Here is a 23377-nt window from a genome sequence, read left to right as displayed (position 1 = left end):
GAGCCTCAGACTACTTCTCAGAGAAATTCTTGGAGGAGAACGTCTTGTTAGCATGTACTGTCCCACTCTGGGCAGCTGCATTGACTAAATCCACCAAATTTATCATAATAGCTTTCACAAACACAATACAGTTGTTGACAAATTTTACAATGCACATTTATCACCCTTCAGTTTCTTTCTTTCTTTTCTTTGTTTTTTTTGAGACAGAATCTTGCTCTGTTGCCCAGGCTGGAGTGCAGTGGCACGATTTCAGCTCACTGCAACCTCCACCGTCCAAGTTCAAGCAATTCTCCTGCCTCAGCCTCCTTAGCGGCTGGGACTACAAGCATGCACCACCACGCCCAGCTAATTTTTGTATTTTTAGTAGAGATGGGGTTTCATCATGTTGGCAGGCTGTTCTTGAACTCCTGACCTCCAGTGATCTGCCCATCTTGGCTTCCCAAAGTGCTGGGATTACAGGTGTGAGCTAGCAGGCCCAGCCACCCTTTAGTTTACTTCTAGGCTGGAATAAACAGATAGAAACTTCATTGCTTTGGGCCAGTGTAACAAACTGCTCCTGGTTTACTCCATGAGATTATTGCTGCCTTTTTGGTGTATATTATCAATACTGCTGATGACTGAAATAATTCAGCATCCGTTTCACTGAACAATGATCTCTGAAGTTGCCCATGTGTGAACACATGATTTCCTCTCTTTGTGTCCTTATTCTGACAGCCTCTGTTGCGTCTCCTGTGTATTTAAAAATGGGATCCACAGAGGAGTCACAGAAAATACGTCTAAAATACGTTGGGTGGACAGAAACTTGAGCTGTTATATGGAAAGTAATATTTTAACTGAATAAAAAAATAGGCAGGCTTAGAAGAGTAGTCATTTCTGTTCTGAATCGCTTTGCCTGATCAGTTTAATCACTCAGGTTGTGTGCTTCAAGCGATTCCCATCTTTAATGCTTGTTCCCATCAGGAAACTTAGATTTCAAAGTAGCTTTCTCAGTGTAGGCAGGACTAATTCTTCCCTCTGTGGAAGATGACATTTTTGCAGCGGGCTCTGAGGGATTCCAATTTGCTTTGTTGTAACACAAGCAAGAAGGAAGTTACTGTTTGATGCCCAGTGCACAGGAAGGTGCCACGATGGAGTTAGGGTTCTCCTGGAGGCAAGAGAGAGTGCCTGTTGTGGGCTCTGAGCCACCATGGGTTCCACAAAGGCCTGTAGGACACTGGACCCAGAGGAAACTCAGGTGTCATCTTGTTTTATAACTTCATGGACAAGGAAGCTCAAGTCCATGAATGTTGAGTGACTTGTCTGCCTACAAGCAAAACTAGTGTCATTCTCCCATCCTCCACCCCTGCCACTTTCCATATGTCTCTTCTGGAATATGGTCTTCCTTTGGGGCTCCTTTAGAGATAAGAAGTAGCTAGAATATAAAGTACTACATTTTCCAAAAAGTCAAGTCCTATTGCACTTGTTTGGAGTTGTCTAAAACCTCACATCACAGCCTTTCACTTCCGTGCTCATCATTCTCATCTTCATCTTCCCATTTTTGCTTCTTTCCTCTTTTCTTTCTCCTCCCATTTCTACCCCATCAAGCATGGGGAGGAAGGATGGGCAGGCTTCATATCCTGAAGCCTGGATGTGAAGGCCCTCCCTGGAAAAGGCTATTTCAGACAAAGGCGAGAAGCAAATGAGAATGCCAAGATGTGGGAAGGGGTTTAATCAATAACAAAGAGAAAGCTGGGAGTTGGGTATCTGGCTTAGGATTTGGGGTGCACTCTCAGGAGCATTGGGGGTCCAGGAAAGGTTTTAACCTAAAAATGATGTGGTCCGATTTGCTTCTTAAAAAGGTTACTCTGGTTGCCTTGTAAGAAATGGATCAGGCAGGAAGTGCGCTTGGTGTACTGGTGGAGATGGGGAAATAGCAAAGGCTGGAGAATACTGTGTAGAGGTACTTCCCCTCTGGGCGATGTGACGGGGGATTGGTGTAGATGGACGCAGTGGGGATGGACAGAGTCAACTCACTGAAGATACGTTTAGGAGCCAGATCTGCAGTTCTTGGTCATTGTTGCATCAGGGAAATGGACACGTTGAAAATGACTCCCTGGCGTCTGTCATAAACACGTAACGGAGGTATGTTAAAGTCGTGGGGACTCTGGAGGGAGAGCGTGTATTTGGGAGAGAGATGGTGGCAGATCAGGGGGTTTTACTTTGGTCATTTTCTTAGTCTGTGCTAGTTGCTAACACAAAATACTGTAGACTGAGTAATTTATAATTAATAGGACATTTTTTATTTTTCACAGTTCCAGAGGCTGGGAAGTCCAAGATCAAGGTGCCAGCAGATTCTGTATCTGGCGCAAGCTGGGCTCTGCTTCCTGGCTGGTGCCTTTTTGCTGTGTACTCACATGGCAGAAGGGCTAAAAGGGGAAAAGGGGATGAGCATTTCCCTTGTACATCTTTTATAAGGGAGGTGATACTGTTTAGCAAGGCTCCACCTCATGGCTGAATCACCTCCTAAAGGGCTCACCTCTTAATACGATCACATTGGCAGTTAAGTTTTAGTGTATGAATGTTTGGGGACACAGACCATTAGTAGACACATTCAGCAGTAGATGTCTGACACTGGGTGTCAGTTGAATATGGATGCAGGTGTGGCAGTCAGAAGTGGGGTATGTCCTGAAGATAAAGATTCCTATGATTTTTCTTAAGGCCTTGGATGTGGATCATTTTGATGAGAGGGTATAGAGTGGGGAGAGAAGGGATTAGGTCCCAGGAGAGAGCTTTAAGGGACTCCAGCATGTTGCATGGGAGAGGAAGATCAGAGTAGGGAAACCAAGAAGGGGCAGCCAGAAAAGTGGGAAAAAAACTAGGGGAGTGTGGTGCTGATTGAATGATTTCCTAAGGGGGCTATAGGCCAACACTGTGGTCATATCCCTGTGTTTGTTATGAATTCTCGACGTTGTTGATATTGCTCAAAGGTAGGTAACATATAGTTTACAAAGGACAATCTTATTTACATGGGAAAGTCTTGGTTTATGCCCGCCATGGGTCAGCTGATGCCTATTATTTTTGGCAACTCCTTTCATGCTTAGAATTTTTATCCTGTTTGGCTGATTATTATGGGGTTATCCTAGTCATAGGGTCTGGAGCCAGGTAAAAAGCTTTAGAAAAGATCCTCCATGCAAAATGTAACGGAAACATACCTGCAAGTTGATGTCCAGCCATGTTCCACTCCTGCTCATATTGTGTTGACTGTCTATAGCTGCAGAGTCTTACATTTAATATCCTTGAAAGTGAAGATGATGAGATGAATTTTATTTTAATGTGAAAGAGAAAGAGATATATTAGCCATTCAGTGCAGTCCTGCCTGTGTCTGGTTCATAGCAGATCACGCATTCACTCTCTTCCAAGGAGGCAATTTGCTTTTTGGTCTTTGCAGCAGGAGACCTATGACTAGGACTTTCTGTAGCCAAGGCCTGAGATGCATTGACTGGCCGCATGCAGAATGATTTTACTTACTGTGCAAATCTGCAAGCAAATCTTATGAAGACACAAGATGGCCAAACTGTCCTGCACCAGGGAAGTAGCTGGAAAATCGTGAAGGCTTCACAAGGTAGAACTGAGCTGAGATGCTAGGATTTTCTTACTTTATCCTTTTCTCAATACCATTTTTCTGCCAATTCCAGAAATATTGAGCCGGAAGGGGTGTTAAGGAGTTGTCTGGGTTAACCTTATTTTGTTGATGAGGAGATCGCGAAGGCAAAACTGGTCTGGGGTGCTGTCACATGTTGTCTTTTTGAGTATCCAATGTGCCTGTGGTTGATTCTTCCAAGGCAGTTGGCCATGAAGAGAAACGAGTCATTGGTGGCTTGGCTGGGTTGCACTTCTAGTGGAGTGCATTGACAGCTATTCCTTGGTGCGTTTGTTGAAAATTCTGGTCAGATGTTTAGAAAACTAGCAGGCTAATTTTACCATCTTGAGATGGTAAAATTGTCCAGTCCTTTTCAGTGTTTTAAAAATTGATCAAATAAAAAAATGCCTGCTAGCAGGCATGAGAAAGACCAGTGAAAAGAATGTTAGGTTTCAGAATTTAAGAGTAAAACTTTAAAATTTTTAAATTAATATTTTCTTTTCATATCACAGAGAATGGTTAAGGTGTCCTGTGCATGTGCTGCGTAATAATACCTTAACTGAGCTTGGCAGACTCTAACACGTTCACAGACAGGGAAAAAGAAGTTACAGTCCTTGTGAAATCCTCAAATACTGTACCTGCTCTGCCATCTTCAAGATGAAAGGATGGGAAAAGTACTGAGAAATAGCAGTACCCAGTTACAGTAGCCAGATGGGAAGACATTACAAAGTTCTTTTGAACAGAGATGCTCTTCAAGACTGAAGGAGCAGTCGTAGCTGAGAGTATGCATTTGGTGCAGGGAATCTTGGCGGAGAAAAGGCTCCTGTGTTCAGCAGAAGGACCCTCCGTGCAGATCCTCAGGCCAATTTCTCAAGGATCCTCTGTGCCTTGTGGATGAGATTGCATTCTGTAGCAGCAAATCTAGAGCAAAAAGCTGAGCATTTCCTAGACTTGAAGTGCGTCCCCATACATGCTGAGTAGAGGAGAAACGAAAGCAGAAAACTTAAAAGAACCGAATGTTAGCGATGAGCTCCTCCCCTGGTGCTGCCTCTGTTGGCAGCCAGGGCTCAGACCTGGATGCTGCGGTATGTGACTCACAGAACGAGCAGCTCCCTTCTTATCTGGTGTTGGGAAGGCACTTTGAGTTGGTGCAGGATTTGTGTTTCCAGGTGTGTGGCCCCAGAATGCAGCTTGGAGCTCTGCCCAGTACCCTCGTCCTGCATCCAAAGTTTCATAAGACAATATAAAATAAGACAAAAATGCTCTGTGTTTAGAATGGCTTCTTCCCCCTCTCCACCAAAGTAAGATGCAGACTCGGGCATGGACAGGTAGAAGGAGGGTAGGGCCTTGCTTTTTGGGGCAGTGGGAGTAGTGAGTGTGGCTTTGCTCTGCTGAAGGGCAGCAAGTGCCCATGCTTCTTTGGTGGCCATTGATCGCCTGCTTCCGTGAGCTTCTCTTCCCTTCTCTGGCCATGATGAGGCATGGCAAATTTAGGAAGGGCTAGTGGTATGGGGTCTGCAGGGCTGGCTCTTCTCAGACTCCTTCCTCTCACTTCTTAAAACCTTAGCTCTGCCAAGCACAGTGGCTCACGCCTGTAATCCCAGCACTTTGGGAGGCCAAGGCGGGTGGATCATGAGGTCAGGGGATTGAGACCAGCCTCGCTAACATGGTGAAACCCCGTCTGTACTAAAAAAAAAAAAAAAAAAAAAAAGAAAAAAATTAACTGGGTATGGTGGTGGGCACCTGCAGTCCCAGCTACCCGTGAGGCTGAGGCAGGAGAATCGCTTAAAACTGAAGGTGGAGGTTGCAGTGAGCTGAGATCCCGCCATTGTACTCCAGCCTGGGCGACAGAGTGAGACTCCATCTCAAAAAAGAAAAACCAAAAATAACAAAAACAAAAACATGAAAAACCTTAGCTCACCAGCATCGTCTTGCTCTTAGAACAGTTTCCATTCATCTTGGGTTGTGTCCGTTCGTGAAGCCCACCCTGCTATGAAGAGGAAGAACTGGAGGCTTCCCCTCATGCATCTGTGCGTAGATGTATGGATATGTATTTGTGTGTCTATGTTTATTTAGCACATTCAGTCCTTTTTAAAATTCTTTGTTTTCTCTGTGTGTCTTCAGTGAGAAGGCGCTGCAAAGCAGCACTTTGAGAAAATCAGACTAATCTCAAGTTCTGCATTTAGGGCCACAATGTACAACTCCCCCTGCCCCCCAGCTTTCTAGTCCAAAGTTGTAGGAAGAGAAGCTGTTCTTATGTGATGACCATAAAATAACACACATGCCAAACAACTATTTACACATAATCGTTAGAATGTTTATTCTCTGCACTAGATATGGACGTTTGAGAAAGTGCAGAGTGGTGGGGGAAGGAGTGGGTGATGGATTCCTTAAAAGGCTTCAAGCATCTGGAGCTAGTAAGCATTCCTGGCATTTTGTTGGAGCCATTATGTTTTTATCTTGAGCATTTTTACCAGTGACCCTGGCTTCTCTGGGGAGAAACTGTTCACACAGTGGTTTGCATTTTATATGTTTGAACCAGCCCGGTGAACAGAATTCAGGTGACTTCCCTGGTGATTGCTGCACTTCACCTGGGACACAACCACCACGTCTACTGGTGGCATCACAGGTTCGCCGAAGCCTACCGAAATGTTTGGAAGGGGACAAAACGAATAAAGCGATTCACTTGTTAAAAGATAGGGAGGCTTGCTTCAGACCTGGGTGTGCCTTCAAGTCGGTGAAGATCGTAATACTCACCTATTTGAAGAAGCTGAGAGCATGGACTGTAAACTCTTAAAGCTAAAAACGGAACCTGTTGCACAGATTGCTACAAACCAAAAGAGATATCCCTTGTGAGCCTGGACTCTATGGAGGACTATATGTCTAGAAAGCAAAATTGCTTTCTTTTCTTTACTACAATCTTGAGAATTCTCTCATTTTCCAGTCCTTTTCTATGTCTTAGAAACCGATCAAACAAAAAAAAAAAGACTGCTAAAATGTTTAAAATTCAAATTCAAAGATTCATTTATAATAGAATTTAAAGCATTTAAAATAAACCTAGAAATAAATTTAATAGTGAATATTCTATTTTTTCGAAGTGTACTTTTAAACATTTAATGTATAAAAAGATGATTTTGTGAGCAAAGCCAGTTCTACCCCCAAAACATTTTTATATTCCTGAACTGACACAGTAAAGTTAGATTTTTGTGAGGTATAGGGCTAAAAAGTTGCATTTAAAATTCAGCAGAGTGTATAGTAAAGAGAGTCCTAGAGGGCCAGGCGCGGTGGCTCACACTTGTAATCCCAGCACTTTGGGAGGCTGAAGCCAGTGGATCACGAGGTCAGGAGTTCAAGACCAGCCTGGCCAAGATGGAGAAATTCCATCTCTACTAAAAAAAATACAAAAAATTAGCTAGGCATGGTGGTGTGCACCTGTAATCCTAGCTACTGGGGAGGCTGAGGCAGACAGTTGCTTAAACCTGGGAGGTGGAGGTTGCAGTGAGCCGAGGGGTTGAATTAGTGATCTTTAAATTTGCCTTCAGCCCCAAGTTTCATTCTAGTCCGTCTGTCATTAAATATTGATTGACAGCCCTGTACTGTGAAGGTTACAAAAATAAAGAGAGTTCCTGCTCTCCCAGTGCAGGGATTATCCTCGAATTGCAAGGATAAACCAGTCAGGCAGAGTTATACTGTAAGATTACACAGGGTAGGCCACGCATGATGGCTCACGCCTATAATCTCAGCACTTTGGGAGACTGAGGCGGGTGTATTACCCGAGGTCAGGAGTCTGAGACCAGCCAGCCTGATCAACATGGTGAAACCCCATCTCTACTAAAAGTAAAAAATTAGCCAGGCATGGTAGTACACGCCTGTAATCCCAGCTACTTGGGAGGCTGAGGTGGGAGAAGTGCTTGAACCTGGGAGATGGAGGTTCAGTGAGCCAATATTGTGCCATTGCACTCCAGCCTGAGCAACAAGAGTGAAACTCGGTCTCATAAAAAAAGATTGCACAGGGTAGGTGCCGTAAGTGGGGAGGAAATAAAAATGCTGCCGAGTTTAGCAGGGCGAGAGCCAGCCTGCATCTAATGCGAGAGTGAAGGAAGAGCTTCCTGAAGATGGTGACATTTCAAGATGTATTTCAATTCTTTTCGCAATTTTCTTTTAAAAATAAGCCGACCAGTGTTTTCATATTGCTCGAGTTGGCCCATGGGAGTAAGATCTCTTGCCTAGTGCTGCCATCCAGCAGTGCCTACACTCAGGTGACATATTTGCAAGTGGACCTGTCATCAGAGTGCAAGGAGAGAAGGCTGTCATGTTCTGCACGTCCTATCGGGACCCCCCCTCCTATGAGCCTCGGAGGAAGCCCAAGCCCACCCTGGGCGCTTGCCCGCAGCTACCCTTCCTCATTTGCTGTGGTGTCACAGGAAACCTTAAAAAGAAGTTATTTCGGGGAAACAAACCCAACAAAAAAACTCCAGTGCTAATTCTGCTCTTCAGTGGGTGGATTATTTTATGTACCAGATTCACAGTAACAGAAGTATTTCCTACAAGAGAAGGGACTCCTGCTGCACGTGGACCAAATTAATTTTGCTGGGAGTTAAAAATAGCCTCCTAGACTTCCATCCTCATCTGCAGTTCTGATGAGCAAAAGGAGACAGCTGGACGGTGGCATGGCTGTTCTCTTGACCCACCAAGTTCTGGCCAGGGGGAAGAGAGAGGGATGGGTATTTGCTCTGCGGTCTGTACCTGATGAACTGGGAAGAAATATGCACTGCCATTATGAAGAAAATGCTCCTGTTTTCAAGGGTCTCGCCCTGGGGGCTTTTCTGCTGAATCCCTAAGTTGTAGTTGCTACCTCCCGTCTTTGGAGCCCCACTTTTGAATGACTTAGATGGCCAGTAGCACATCTTTTTCAAAATCTTCACCCTGGCCGAGTTGTCAGCCCCTGAGAGAGTGGTGAGAATGGGGAGGCAGACGAAAGGCCAGTGGAACCCAGTCAGAATAAGGGAGCCCATTGAGGTGGGTAGACTTGCTTTTGGTCAAAAAAGGAGGTGAGATGATAAATTAGAGTGATTTTATTGTGAAACTTACAAGACATCTCTGACATCAAATCTGGGCAGAGATGTCTGTGTATTAGCCATAGAGAGTGTGTTTGCATCATTGTATAGCCTGTCTGGGGCACTTTTTGTTAATATGGTTTTTTTAAATTTATTTTCAGATTTTAGAGATGAGACTTGCTATGTTGCCCAGTCTAGACTTGAACTCCTGGGCTCAAGCGATCCTCCTGCCTCAGCCTCCTGAGTAGCTGGGGAGACAGGCATGAGCAGCTTTACCTAGTGCATGTTTGTTTTATAACAAATCATTTACTCAGGGGCCAGGCACGGTGGCTCACGCCTGTAATCCCAGCATTTTGGGAGGGCGAGTCATGTGGATCACCTGAGGTCAGGAGTTTGAGACCAGCCTGGCCAACATGGTGAAACCTCATCTCTACTAAAAGTACAAAAATTAGCCAGGTGTGGTGGTGTGCGCCTGTAGTCCCAGCTACTCGGGAGGCTGAGGCAGAAGAAGTGCTCAAACCCAGGAGGTGGAGGTTGCAGTGAGCATAGATCATGCCACTATACTCCAGTGTGGGTGACAGAGTGAGACTCTGTCTCAAAAAAATATATATGTGTTATTTATTTGGGATCTGGCCTAGGCAACATAGCAAGATCCTATTTCTTTTAAAAAAAAAAAAAGTCATATTACTTAATGATCACATTTACATAGTGAATTCTTTGTAAGTGGGTCCTCTGTGTTTTCTCTGTGAAAACTGAGTGCCCGATACAGGGACCTGCACAGGCTAGATACTCAAAAACGTTCCTTGAACCAAAGAGAATGAGTCAGTGAAGGTCTGATAACCTAAACTGATCACCAGTTGTATTTATTCAGTTTTGAATTACTTGAATATTTCCAGCTATGCATGAGAGTTTCACTGAACTCCCCTAATACCCAAGAGTGACTGTTGCATCAGCATCATCATTATGGTGATGCTGGGGGTGGTGGGGGCACACCTAATGGGTCTTTCTATTTCTCCCAGCAGCTGTTTCAAACAGTTGCCTTCACTGTTTGGAATTTAGTTTAAAAAGTAGTGGGCGAGGCAATAGCTTTGGACTGGTTGGGATCAGCACTTGGTGTGATGGATTCCTTGTTTATTTTTCCTGATACATCCAAGTGACTCAATCATATCAGACATTTCACGATGTGTAAACAGCCACATTACCTGTCCCCAAGACTATTATTAGAAACAGCATCTGGAAAGCCTGCTGTAGGCGTGCAGATTCTCGGAAGCCCAGAGTTGAAAGATCCATGGCACAAGACATGACATATTTATGATATTCTCTGATGATGTATTTAGTGTCTTTTATGTGTCCGGTGTTTTTTTCTTGCATTTATTCATTGTATGTCATCATTAAATGTTTCTGGAGCATTTATTCTGTGTGAGGTATTATGGGAGGCAAAGGTTAAAAAACATGACACTTATCTTCAAACAGCTTATCCTTAGCGGGAAGTCATGTATAGGAATAAATATCACTACTCAAATAGTCACTGCAGTGGAGAATATACATAAATGTACCAGGTGTGCATTATTATTCCCATTGTACAGATGTGAAAATGGAGTCTCATGGGTACTTAAGTGATGCTCCCGAGTGCAGTAGTAAGCGGAGCTCTGAACTGGGTCTCTCCACTTCCAGACCTGTTCCTTTCCCACTGTACCGCACGATTGAACTGCAAAGCGAATGCAGGGGCAGGCTTTCTGTCAGCAAAGGCTCTGTTTCTGTGGGTAGAGTCTGGGGTCCCTGTGACTCTGAGAAATCTTAAAATGGTAAAAGAAATTTGGAATCATACAGTCCTGAGACATTAACAGTAAAAACACTCACTGGAGAGACCATCTATGTGAACAAACAAAGACAGTAGGATGTAGGGCAGATGGGACCAGTGGGAGCTGGGAGCCATTTGGAGACTTGGTTTGGGTCCTCCTGAAGAGGGTGCGTAGTGGGACTTTTCAGGATGTTGGGGTTCTGGAAAGATCCATTTCAGGTGTCTACACCCTAAGCTGAAAGCCAGACCAGAGAGCTTTTTGGCTTATGCTGGGGCTTTTTCCTAGATTCTAATGAGTCATGTTTTTTAGAAGCTGAACTTCCAAACTTCTAAGCTGAGTCACATTCAGTTAGCCGGTACGTTCCTCATCTTAGCTTTGTTTTCTGTTTTTGCTGCTTAATACATTTCCAGCAGGAGATTTAGGAAGGGCCCGTGGACAGAGAAGTATGTTTCCCGGGATCTAAGAAAAGCAGGAAGGTTTACTGTGCATGTTCTGGCTGTCATTATAACTGTGTTATTTATTTATTTATAAAGGGATCATGGACCAAAACCAATCATAACAATCAAATGAACCCACTTACTCGGAATTCTGTTTCAGCCTCTGATGGTGGCTAAGAGAGAAACAGCAAGTGAGAACCACCCCCCCCATAGTCACTTCTGTTATGCTGCACTGGAAGCTGGGGTCCAGCACCCTCAAAGGTAGAGGCTTGTACTAGTAAGCATGAGATGCACAGTTCTCATTATTTTGTTGCTAATTCAACCTGTTCTACTTATTTTTATAATCCAGCACATTCCAAAACTTACTCGTTTTGAGAATGATAAACGAAGGGGAAAAGTCAGGTTCTAAGAGGAACGTCATGGCCATGATGACAACATTGGTGCGGGGCATGGGCATGGTCCTGACTGGATGAAGGTTTCCCGGTGATCGTCTTTGTATGGACAGAGTGCTCTGCTCCTCATGGTGGGGACATCATGCCGCCCACGCACGCCACTGTCCTCAGCTTTCCAGCACTCTGGCCTGTTCTCCGTGCGTCTATTCCACCCTGCAAGCCAATGCTGACTCCTGTCACCCTGATCAATCGTGGTGTAACACCGTCTGTCCTCTCCATGCAGGATCCCAAGCCGGAAGCTCGGGATTTGCTGGGTTGTCTCCATTTTTTTTTTCTTTTTGTCGACGAATCCCACTTTTAACTCTCTTTCCTCTCCATCTCCATAGCCACTGTCTTTGTAAAGGCCTTGTTGTGTGCTGTGAGTTGGGCTTACTGGCCCTGGACTGTTTCTCCTCTAGGCTGTCTTTCATATTGCCACCCCGTGGTACTCCAGTTGCTGTTTTTTTGTTTTTTTTTTTTTTTAAATGTGATTATGCACTCTGTTGCTTAATGTTTTCCAAGGTTGGTACAGAGTCACTCACAGTGGCCTCACTGGCTGTTGGCTGTGGCTGCTGGCCAGGGAGTCTTCAGGTCTGCAGCCCCACATTCACCTGGGAGGGTAGTACAGGTTTTTTACAAGGGTGGCAGTTTTCTAAGAAGGCACATCTCAGTGTACCCACTTAACAAGCTTCCCCTGGCATTGCGTTTCCCATTGTTTCATCAGCCAAAGCCCAGAGTCATTGTGAAGGTTTATGAATCAGGGTTCTCCAGAGAAAAAGTACCAATGTATGTGTCTGTCTGTGTGTATAAAGAGATTTAATGTAAGGAATTGACTCATGCACTTACGGAGGCCGACAAGTCCTGAGGTTTGCAGGGTGAGTTGGCAAGCTGGACACCTGGGAGAGCCAGTGGGATAGTACCAGTCTGATTCTGAAGGTCTGAAAGGCAGGAGAGCTGATGATTTAAGTTCCAATCCAAGCCCAAAGTCAGGCAAGCTTTAGACATCAGCTCTTAAGTAAGAGGTGATGAGTTTAAGAGCAAGAAAAAGCTGGTGATCAAATCTGAAGGCCTTCAGGCAGGAAGAATTCTCTGTTACTTGGAGGAGAGGCATCCTTTTTGTTCCACTCAGGCCTTCAACAAGAGACTGGATGAGACCCATTTGCATTTGGGAGGGCAATCTGCCTTGCTCTACCTCGAGATCTAAACGTTAGTATCTTACAAAAACACCATGTGTAAACACCCGGAATAATGTGTGAGCAAATGTTGGGGCACCCGGGACCCAGTCAAGTCAGCACATAAAATTAACTATCACAGAAGGGTGTGGAACCTGGGGCATGAGTCACTGTGGCCATTAGTGTAACCAGTTGCCACAGGAAGACTTGTTTGGGTTATATTATAATTCTTTCCTCTAAGTCTTACTCATCTCTGTATCCACAATGCCTAGTATGATCTCTGACTTTTAGTAGGTGATCATTAATGTTTGTTGAAAGAGTGAATGAATGGGGAAAAAATGAGGTCTTTGATCCCAAAAGAAAGTGAAAATGATTTCCTTGGTTTGAATCAAGCTTGTCCACCCCGCCTTATTTTGTGGTGGTGGTGGTGGTTCTGTTTGGTTTTGTTTTAGGCTTTTAGCAACCTGAAGCCATGGTTTTTTAGTTTCTGTCTCTAGTGATAAGCAGAAACGAGGGATGTAGAAGGGAATTTACTGGCCCAACAAGAAACAGAAACTAAGAACCCATGCCTGCAGTCTCTCCCTTGGACACTCCTAGGAGTGGAATATCTGAAAAGTTTCATGAGATTCTCTCAGAATCAATGCCAGCCATTTCCTGATTGTACGTTACCATCTTTAGAAAAAGAATTTCGTTTCTGGGGTTAGGGGAAAGGTTTTTTATGTTGAGGGACTCTTCAGTGCTTGAAGTTTAAGCCTAACAGAATTATGCAAGATACCCACTGAACTGTGCTGTGTTAACTTGGGGAGCTTTTTTTGGTTAAATGCTGATAGGAAAAACAATCTGTTGAGAGGGAATACTTGTTTTGTTACCTGCATATTTTAGGGAAATCGTCCTTGAAGTGATTGCTGATCATGTAGAGAGGTTTATAACCAATCACAATTCAAAAGGGAGAAATGATGGAGAGAGCTAAGAGTTAAGGAGTCAGTAGCCTTTGATTTCTTTCTCGTTTGATTGTTGCCTTTCTGGGTACATTTCTGCCTTTGCATAGCCTGCCTTTGCCAGGATATAGACTCTGTTAAGAAATCTTAGAGGTTGCTATTATTGTTCATGAGAAATTGTTATGAGATTGCTGTAGGAAAGAGTGTATTTTACTTATTATTTTTTTGAGATGAGATCTCACTCTGTCACCCAAACTGGAGTGCAGTGGGCTCACTGCAGCTTTGACCTTCCTGAGCTCAGGTAATTCTCCTATCTCAGCTTCCCTAGTAGCTGGGATGACAGGCACACACCACCATGCCCGGCTAAGTTTTGTATTTTTTGTAGAGACAGGATTTTGCCATGTTGCCCAGGCTGGTCTCCAACTCCGAGGCTCAAGTGATCTGCCTGCCCCTGCCTCCCAAATAGTGTAAACACACAGATTACAACTGCTTTACAATGGGTGAGGTATTTTTTTCACGTCATAAAACATGCCTGTGACCAGTGCCTTTCATAAAGCAATATGCCTGTTGCTAGATTTCTGTACTTTTGACTCCCAAGCCTGTTCCTCCTCATCTCTTTTTCAAGGCAGGAAGCTTTGTAGAATGAACATGGGGTATCACTGTTTAAAACATAAGAATTTCATACTCAAAAATGATATTCTCTCTGGAGGAGGGTGATTTTAGGTTTCTAGATATTAAGCTTGTATTATGACTCATTTGTTCTTAAACAGGTTGTTCTCCAGTTACTAAAATTAATCACAAAAGACCAAGGAAGCTTGAAAAAGAAGGGGAGTTCATACAGCAGGTCTTAAAATTAGAAAGGCAGGGCTGCTCTCTTTCGCATTTGCTAAGTTTGAATGATGCATCAGGATTTAGGTAATTCATCGTAATCATTGTTTTTTCCCCCCATTAAGAATTGGTAACTGGGAATAACTTAATGTGTAAAACTAGACGTGGAAGAAAAATGGTAGGCTGAACATTTAAGAAGGAATCACATGCCTGGTATTAAATGGACTTGGTCTTGTGGATTTGCTGCTCACCGTCAGTTTGGACATGTGTGCTCAGGTCAGGTCATGCTCTCACACTGTGAACTTCCTTTTTTTTTTTTTTTTGAGATGGAGTCTCGTTCTGTCACCCAGGCTGGAGTGCAGTGGTGTGATCTTGGCTCACTGCAACCTCTGCCTCCCAGGCTCAAGAAATTCTCCTGCCTTGGCCTCCTGAGTAGCTCGGACTGCAGGCACGCACCTCCACACTCGGCTTATTTTTGTGTTTTTAGTAGAGATGGGGTTTTACCATGTTGTCCAGGGTGGTCTTGAACTCCTGACCTCAGGTGATCTACCCTCCTCAGCCACCCAGAGTGCTGGGATTGCAGGTGTGAGCCACCGCGCCTGGCTGTCGCATAGTGAACTTCTGTCCATCTGGCAGCCAGACAATGAAAGAATCCAGCACAAGAGCCACTGAAGAAATTCACTGTTTGCCAAATAGCTTCCTAGCTTGGCTCCTGGTTTACATTCCCATCCCCTACAATTTACCCTCCACAATAGCCAGTCTGGTGTTTTGCATGTGTTAATATCAGGTAGATCAAATGATTGTGTCACTCCATCCTAAACCTTCAGTGCCCCCCTCTTAACCACTGGAATGAAAAATACATATACCCCGCCTGGCCAACATGGTGAAACCCCGTCTCTACAAAAAATATAAAATTAGCCACGCTTGGTGGCGGGTGCCTGTAATCTCAGCTACTTGGAAGGCTGAGGCAGGAGAATCGCTTGAAGCTGGGAGGCGGATGTTGCAGTGAGCCACGATTGCGCCACTGTGTTCCAGTCTGGATGACAGAGCGACACCCTGTCTCCCAATATATATACGTATATATGTATATATATATATATGTATATTTTCATGATTGTGATCTGGCTCTTGCACACTTTGCTGACCAGAATGTCCCAAGCTCATTTGCACCCCAGGGCTGCTGCATTGGGCAGTTCCTCTTCATAGAACTGATCACAATGCTCATTCGCACCATTTGGGACTCCGCTGAGATAATGCACCCTTAGAGAGCCTTTTTAGATCACTGGAGTGCAGTGGTGCAACCCCCACCTCCCGAGTTCAAGCAATTCTCCTGCTTCAGCTTCTTGAGTAGCTGGGATTATAGGTGTGCACTACCACACCCGGCTAATTTTTATATTTTTAGTAGAGACATGGTTTCACCATGTTAGCCAGGCTGTTCTCAAACTCCTGGCCTTAGATGATCTGCCCGCCTCAGTCTCCCAAAGTGCTGGGATTACAGGCATGAGCCACCATGTCTGATCCCCCTCGTTACTTTCTTTTACTTTACCTTTATGCACTTCATAGCTCCTGTCATCATCTAAAACCATACGATTTATTTGTTATGTGATTATTGCGTATCTTTCCACCAACCTGAAAGCATCACAATAGCAGGACATTATCTTCCTCTTCTGTCTAACCTAAAATGGTACCTGGTACATGGTAGTGCTCAGTAAATATTTGTTGGCTGGATGAGTGAATGCATATTCATTTCACAGGAAGATGAAGGATCTTACAGGGTTTCTTGTTTCCTTCTAACAGTAAAACTAAAGGGAAACGTCCTAAGATTAGTAGAGGCTTTTTCCTTTCTATGACTGCGATACCATACTGTATAGTAATAAACCTGCCATGCCAGTGGAGCCTGAGACCTACCATGTGACTGGACATCTTCCAAATGAAAGAGTGTTCTTCATAATCTTAATGTGTAGAATATGTAGCCTATAAAGTTAGTTTTAAAATAACATGCATGTAATCAATCTTATTTAACTAGAGTTCTTAATGAACCACCAGATTCTGAATGTTACCCGTTTTGGATAAGTGAAATAAATGTTGAATTTAAAACCTTGAGAATAATTTGTATCTAATAGGATCCTAACCTTGGATATTATGGCTGCATCTTGACTTGGGATCAGTCTCCTCTCTTAGATTGTTCTCTGCAGTCATCAGTTTTTTTCTACTAACATTCTTGGTGAGTAGTTAAGTAAATTGATACATCAATGTGATAAAATATGTGTAGCTTTTAAGAATGATGCTTATAAAGACAGAAAAATGCTTATATGATGCTAGGTGTAAAAGCTTAATATAAAGCTATTGCTGTGATTATCACTGCAGCAGTTTGTGTGGGGGAACAGGAAGTAGAAGGGAACCTAAGAGACTGAAAGCATTTGATGGATTTTTAAGGTGATTTTCTTTTTGGATTTAATCTTCTTAGAACAATACAATTTTGAACAGTCCTACAATTCCATTTAAAGTGCAGTAGTCCCCACTTATCTGTGGTTCCAGTTACCTTTAGTATAGCACAAGGAGATATTTCAAGAGACCACATTCAGATCACTCTTATTACAGTATATTAGTATAATCGTTCTATGTTATTAGTAGTTACTGTTTTAAATCTCTTACTGTGCCTGATTTATAAATTAAACTTTAACATGGGTATGTATATTTAGGAGAAACACAGTATACGTAGGGTTTGGTATTGCCATGGTTTGAGGCATTTACTGGGGTTTCTTAGAACGTAGGCCCTGCAGATAAAAGGGCTGCTGTACTCTCACCCTTCTCTAGTCTCGTCCATGTAACTCTCTTGAAATATGACAAAGCGCTGTCACCTCCCAGAATGCTATGTGAATGAAACATACTCACCCACCTGAGAACTCTTCTTCACCCAACAGTGTGGTGATAAAGCTGCCTATTGCAGGTATCTAGACTGCTTCATGCGAAGTGTGTCATCCTGGAACTCAAACATGAGCAACAGAAAACCTGACTAAGCAGCAGCTTGAACTGAATAGGAGGCTCGCTCTCCTCATTTAACAAAATGTCCAGAACAGGGCAGTCCAAAGCGGCTACAGCTGCGCCACGGTTCTGTGAGGGACCTGGCCTCCTCCAGCCTTTCGTTTGGCTGTCTTGTCTCGTAGGCTTTATTCTTTCATCTTCATCTTTGCTACCTAGTAGGTGTGAGATGTCTGCTTCATTAGCATCCTACCCATGCTCCAAGCAGGAGGTGAGCCAAAAGTGAACTCAAATCACAGATGCTTGTGAAGGCTGTTCCCGTTCAAAGAACTCCTCCAGAAACAATTCCATTCCAGTAGTTTCCATTCACATCTTCTTGGTCAGAACCCTATCATGTAGCCACTCTCATTTAGAAAATGTTAGGTTTCTGGTTTATTTGGAGGGTTTTGTTTGCTTTTGTTGAGCATGTTTCTACTTGAACAAAACTAACATTATTTTGTCATAAAGAAGATAATGAATATTGGATAGGTAACTAACAGTGAGCTCTGTCGTAAAGTTGCTGAGGATTGCCTCACCATGTCTGCCTGCATGTGTGTGCGTGTAAGTCCTTTTCAGGACTGCTATTGCTGTGACTTCATCTCTAGTACGGGAAGGATTCTGTTGCATGATGTCATGACGGGTTTTGAGATACAGTGGAATTAACTGAGTTTCTTGACCTGTTGATGACAGAAAAAGGAGACAGGGATGAGGAAGTCTTGGGTGAGTTTTTTTTTCGGGGGTGCTGGGGGGGAGGGTCTCACTCCTTTCGCCCAGACTTGAGTGCAGTGGGGCACTCACAGCTCCTTGCAGCCTTGACTCTGTGCTCAGGTGATCCGCCCCACTCAGGCTCCCAAGTAACTGGGACTGCAGGAGTGCATCACCACGCTCAGCTGATTTTTTATGTTTTTAGTAGAGATGGGGCCTCACTATGTTGCCCAGGCTGGCCTTGAACTCCTGGGCTCGAGCAGTGCACCCACCTTGGCCTTGCACAGTGTTGGGGTTACAGGTGCGAGTCACTATGCCCAGCAATGAGTTTTTTTGTTGTTGCTGTTTAAGAAACAGTCCTTTTCTTTGCTCTTGAAACACTTTGTTGGTTCTTTCTGTTTGGTAGTTGTACTACTTCTAAGTTGTTTATTTTATTAGGAGCATTTTGTTGTAATCATAAAATATTTTGAGATTCAATACTTTTTATTCAGTCATAATATTCTTGTTATATAATAGTTCCTGAAAGTATATATCAGGATTGATTGAAGCAAAGCAGGTGTATTAGTTAACTCAGTAGTCATTAAAGCAGCTTGGGTTGCCTGCAGAAACGGCAGAGCATCCCCAAGGCTGAGGGAGGTGGGGCTCCTCCGGGGGTAGCTGGCTTCATCTGCAGGACACTGGGCAGCACAGGCAGCTGATATTAAAGGAGGTGTCAAGAAACGGGCATGACCAGGGGCACTTGGGAGGATAGGGGATCAGGTAAGCCATAGCATAGAGACCCAGAAAATGAGCCAGGAATGTTCAGTGTGGAAAAAAGAATAAGGCCGGGTGTGGTGGCTCACCTCTGTAATTCCAGCACTTTGGAAAATCAAGGCGGGCAGATCACTTGAAGTCAGGAGTTCAAGACCAGCCTGGCCAACATGGTGAAACCCCATCTCTACTAAAAATACAAAAATTAGTCAGGTGTGAGGGCGGGTGCCTCTAATCCCAGCTACTCGGGAGGCTGAGGCAGGAGAATCGCTTGAATCTGGGAGGCAGAGGTTGCAATGAGCTGAGATTGCACCACTGCAGTCCACCCTGGATGACAGAGCGAGACTCTGTCTCCAAAAAAAAAAGAAGTTTTTGCAGGACTTGATGTGAGAGCTGCCTTTCTAGGAGGAAGGGCGGTCTCACCTTGGGAACTCCACGTGCTAACCCAGACCACTGATGAGGTGTTATCAGGGGACAGCATTTTGTACAACCCTGAGAACAACCTCCAATGAATAGACGTTTCCAGCCACCGAACAAGGGCTGCAAAACAGGGAGGCCGAGGGCGCTAACAGGGAATGCGAATTCTTACCTGGGCTGCAGCGGCAGAGATGGTTTCCCTGGGCTGGAGTTTGACACGAGGCTAGGATGGGTGTTGGGTTTTCTCTCTGGAATACCTCAGCTCCTCCTGTGCCACCTGGCTAGTTCGTACTCTTCCTTCAAGAATTGGCTTTGGCATCTCAGGAGATTTTCCTGACTCCTGCGTGTCCCTCATGGACTCCTCTCTTCCCCACCCTGCTCCCTGCTTCCACCTCCTGAGTACCTCTTTGAAGACTTTCATACCACTTGTTCTCTGTCTCTGCCTATACACTGTGGCCCCTTGAGGACAAAACCTGTCTTTCATCTCCATGTACCTGTCCTCAGTGCTTACCCAGACGCTGCCACGTAGCCCGCTCTCAACAAATATTTATTGAATTAGCAAGTAAATGAATAGAGATCAGAGAGATTCTGCTTGAGTTAAAATTGACGTTAGACAGAATTTCTGTTTTAATTTTTTTCGTGCCAAAATCACTCTAACAGCTTTTTCTGAGCCAATCCATTGTGGCCACTTAGCATGATGGATACTTAATGAGAAAAAAGAGTAACACCCAGTTCTTTGCGTAAGTACTGTCTAGTTGAGATGTGCAACTTCCATGCTTGTGACAAAGTTGAAAATTACTCATCAAGCTGTTTTTGCAAAGCAGTTTCTGCATTTCAGTTTCCACGTGAAAAGTCCAGTCTGTGTCTGTGTGGATGACCATAACGTGGACCATCTAACAGCAAGGATGCTGAGGGTGGGTGTGAGTATGGCTCCAGGTTCCCTTCTGCTTATTGAAATAGAATAACCAGAGAAGAACAAAGCAAGTTTTAAAAATAACTTGGTACACATGTAGGTGAAAGAACCTTACCTCCCGGTAGCTGAGAGGAAAAAAAAAAAAAAAAAGTTCTCAATGCTGGCTGTTGTTCCAGAGTATTTTTAGTAAGACAGCCCTGTCATCTTTGTTGGTCAATGAAGGAATAATGATGGCAGAAAAAAAATATTAGGCGAGGAGAAGGCCACGGGCATTGTTGGGTGTTTCATTTAATTTCCACCTCATCCACGAGAGAGAAGCAAACATAAGCAGCGGCTGATCTTGAGAACATCAGAAAGGAAAATGTGATGCGTCCTTCTCTTGTATTGGTTGGTAGTATGTGATTTGCTTACACCACATACTGCTGCGAGGTGTTTTCAGTCTGTGGCTTTGTAAATTGAAGGGCCTCCTAAGAAACTTCTGTTTCATAAATAATTCCCCATCTTCACTTTATTCAGGAAAAAATATGGTTTTTTGGAGTTGCCTAATAGTTTTTCAGCTTTTAAGTAAGTATAGTTTATTTACCACAGCATTTGAACTATCAGCGTTTTACTGTGTGTGCTACCAGAAAGGTTAGTTCTATTTTTAAGAGAATCTTCTTAGGGAAATTGATGAACCTGGTAACCTAATTTTAGACCTCCTGAAATTTGGCAGATGGATGGTATTTATAGTGTTCTGAATCAGTCCCTATTAGACATTTAAAAATAGTTACATCATTAGAGAATACATTCAAAAAAGAAAAGATTTTTTAACCCTAAATCTAATGCCCAGAAAATTTTTAGTCTCTTAAGCTGGGTGTGCATTTGGTAACAGTTTCTAAAAAGCCTTTTTGTACTCTTCTCATTCTCTTTCCTGTGTGATGCTGCTGTTGTCATGGAAACAGATCTTGGAGTTGCTTTGTTAATACCATGGAAGGGACTCCCTGATATGGAGAGTTACTGCAGGTCATTGTCATCAACACATAGCCTTAATATTAAATATTGTGCTATGATGCATACACTACAGAGCACAGAAATCTGTGTTTGGAGATTACACTGAAGGCATTTCACCTCAATACCCATAAACACCACACAAACATCAGGGACTTCAGTCATAGAACCTCGAAAAGTAGAGGCAACCATCTCATGCTATTTCTATTGCAGGTGGTGAGTTACATCCTGGGTTGGGGCCGGCCGCTGTTCTGTGCTCCATTAGGGTTGGCTTATTGAGAAAGGTGGATTGGAAGATAGTTGAGTGAGTCTAGGAAAGGAGCAAGCCAAAAGTTACAGGGATTGTTGGAAATTTCCAACAACAGTTTAGAGATGGAAATTGGCTCCTGGGATGAAAAATGGCTGTGCATATTGTGTCTGAGTGCTTGGAGGCCTCCAGTTAGAATGTTTTTATTAGCAAGTTGGTAGCTTGTAAGATGGTCCAGTTAAATATTAATGCAGGGCATTTTATGATGTATGTGGTTTCTTTGATTGCAGTCTAAGATGTGGGTGGAGCGATTGGAAGGCAGAGTGGGCTCTGGCTGCTCTGGTACTGTGTCTTGCCTTCCCACTTATCAGCAAACATCATAACCTTCCTGGCCCTCAGTTTCCTCACCTTTCAATCGGTGATTCTTCTACAAGTTATACTAGGAATTAAATGGGATGGATTATGATAAAGGATCTTAAAGTGCCCGGTGCTTGGTAAGCACTAATTCGTCCAGTGCCCACTCCCATCAACATTCCCTCTGCTAGCGGTTCTCAAAGGGACATCCTACACCTACAGCGTCAGTATCACCTGGGAGCTCATTAGCACGTATGCATGCACCACTGATCTTCTGAAGCAGCAATGCAGGGGCTGGGACCTGGCATTCTGCACTTGCCAGGCTTTCTAGGTGATGCCTGTGTTTGAGAACGACAGCCCTAGGCTGTGTTTCTGGAGCCAAGATTGCCTTGGATGTGGTTGAGTGCAGTCCTCCTTACCATGTAAGGTTCCTGGCAATTCCCAGAGCTCATATACTTCACTGTTAAAATAAGGTGGCTGAGTACGGTGGTTCACAGCTGTAATCCCAGCACTTTGGGAGGCCGAGGCAGATGGATCATGAGGTCAGGAAATTGAGACCATCCTGGCTAACACTGTGAAACCCCATCTCTACTAAAAATTTAAAAAATTATCCAGGTGTAGTGGCACGCACCTGTAATCTCAGCTACTTGGGAGGCTGAGGCAGGAGAATTGCTTGAACCTGGGAGGTGGAGGTTGCAGTGAGCCAATATCACACCCATATCACGCCCAGCCTGGGTGACACAGCGAGACTCTGTCTCAAAAAAATAAATAAATAAATGAAAATAAGATATCGGATAAGGTGGCTTTTGAATTCCTAAGCGATTGGAAGGCTAGGATAACTGGTTTTTGTTTGTTTGTTTGTTTATTTGTTTTGGCCGAAATGCAGTGATCTGATCATAGCTCACTGTAGCCTCACCCACATGCCACCCCACCCTGGCAATTTTTAAATTTTTTAATAGAGACAGGTTCTTGCTGTATTGCCCAGGCTGGTCTCAAAGCTCCTGGCCTCAAGCAATCCTTCTGCCTCAGCCCCCCAGAGTGCTGGGATTACAGGTGTGAGCCACCTCAAAGAACAGAATAACTTTGAATGCATAAGTCTGTTTGTATTTGTCTTGCTATCAAAAGGCATGCTGAGTTCAGCTTATCAAAGCTAATGCAGTTGGCAACCATTTTTCTGCTAAATTTCAAGTACCCAGATTTATTATTTATAATTATACTTTCTCCTTGGACGGAAGAAACACTTGGCCACACTTTTCTAACTGCATATCCTTCATTCTCATTCCAATGGGACTGCTGATTTTTGACTTTTAAAACCCAAAAGAGTTCTTCATAAACTTATCAGGAAAAGTAAAATAATTCCAGTACCACTTGCCACTGCTATTTTAGAGATGACGAAATTCTCTGAGGTCTGTCATTCCAGATTTTATTGCTTTTTAAAATTAGCCTACTGGCCAGGTGCAGTGGCTCATGCTTGTAATCCCAGCACTTTGGGAGGCCGAGGCAGGTGAATCACAAGGTCAAGAGTTTGAGACTAGCCTTGCCAACATGGTGAAACCCCGTCTCCACTAAAAATACAAAATTAGCCAGGTGTGGTGGCACACACATGTAGTCCCAGCTACTCGGGAGGCTGAGGCAGGAGAATTGTTTGTACCCGGGAGGCAGAGGTTGCAGTGAGCCAAGATTGTGCCACTGTACTCCA

The 23377-nt window shown here is 43.9% G+C and overlaps 1 protein-coding gene across 1 annotated transcript in view; it reads left to right on the top strand.

The window, feature by feature from the left end:
* The window catches only part of PRKCA (protein kinase C alpha), a 486225-nt gene that overhangs the window by 192314 nt on the left and 270534 nt on the right, over positions 1–23377 (top strand). The window lies entirely within an intron of this gene.

Source organism: Cebus imitator, unplaced genomic scaffold (genome assembly GCF_001604975.1).
Source record: "Cebus imitator isolate Cc_AM_T3 unplaced genomic scaffold, Cebus_imitator-1.0 Scaffold229, whole genome shotgun sequence".
In the NCBI taxonomy this organism is placed as follows: domain Eukaryota; kingdom Metazoa; phylum Chordata; class Mammalia; order Primates; family Cebidae; genus Cebus; species Cebus imitator.
The sequence above is the reverse complement of the archived record's forward strand: the minus strand, read 5'-3'. Positions and strand labels throughout refer to the sequence as shown.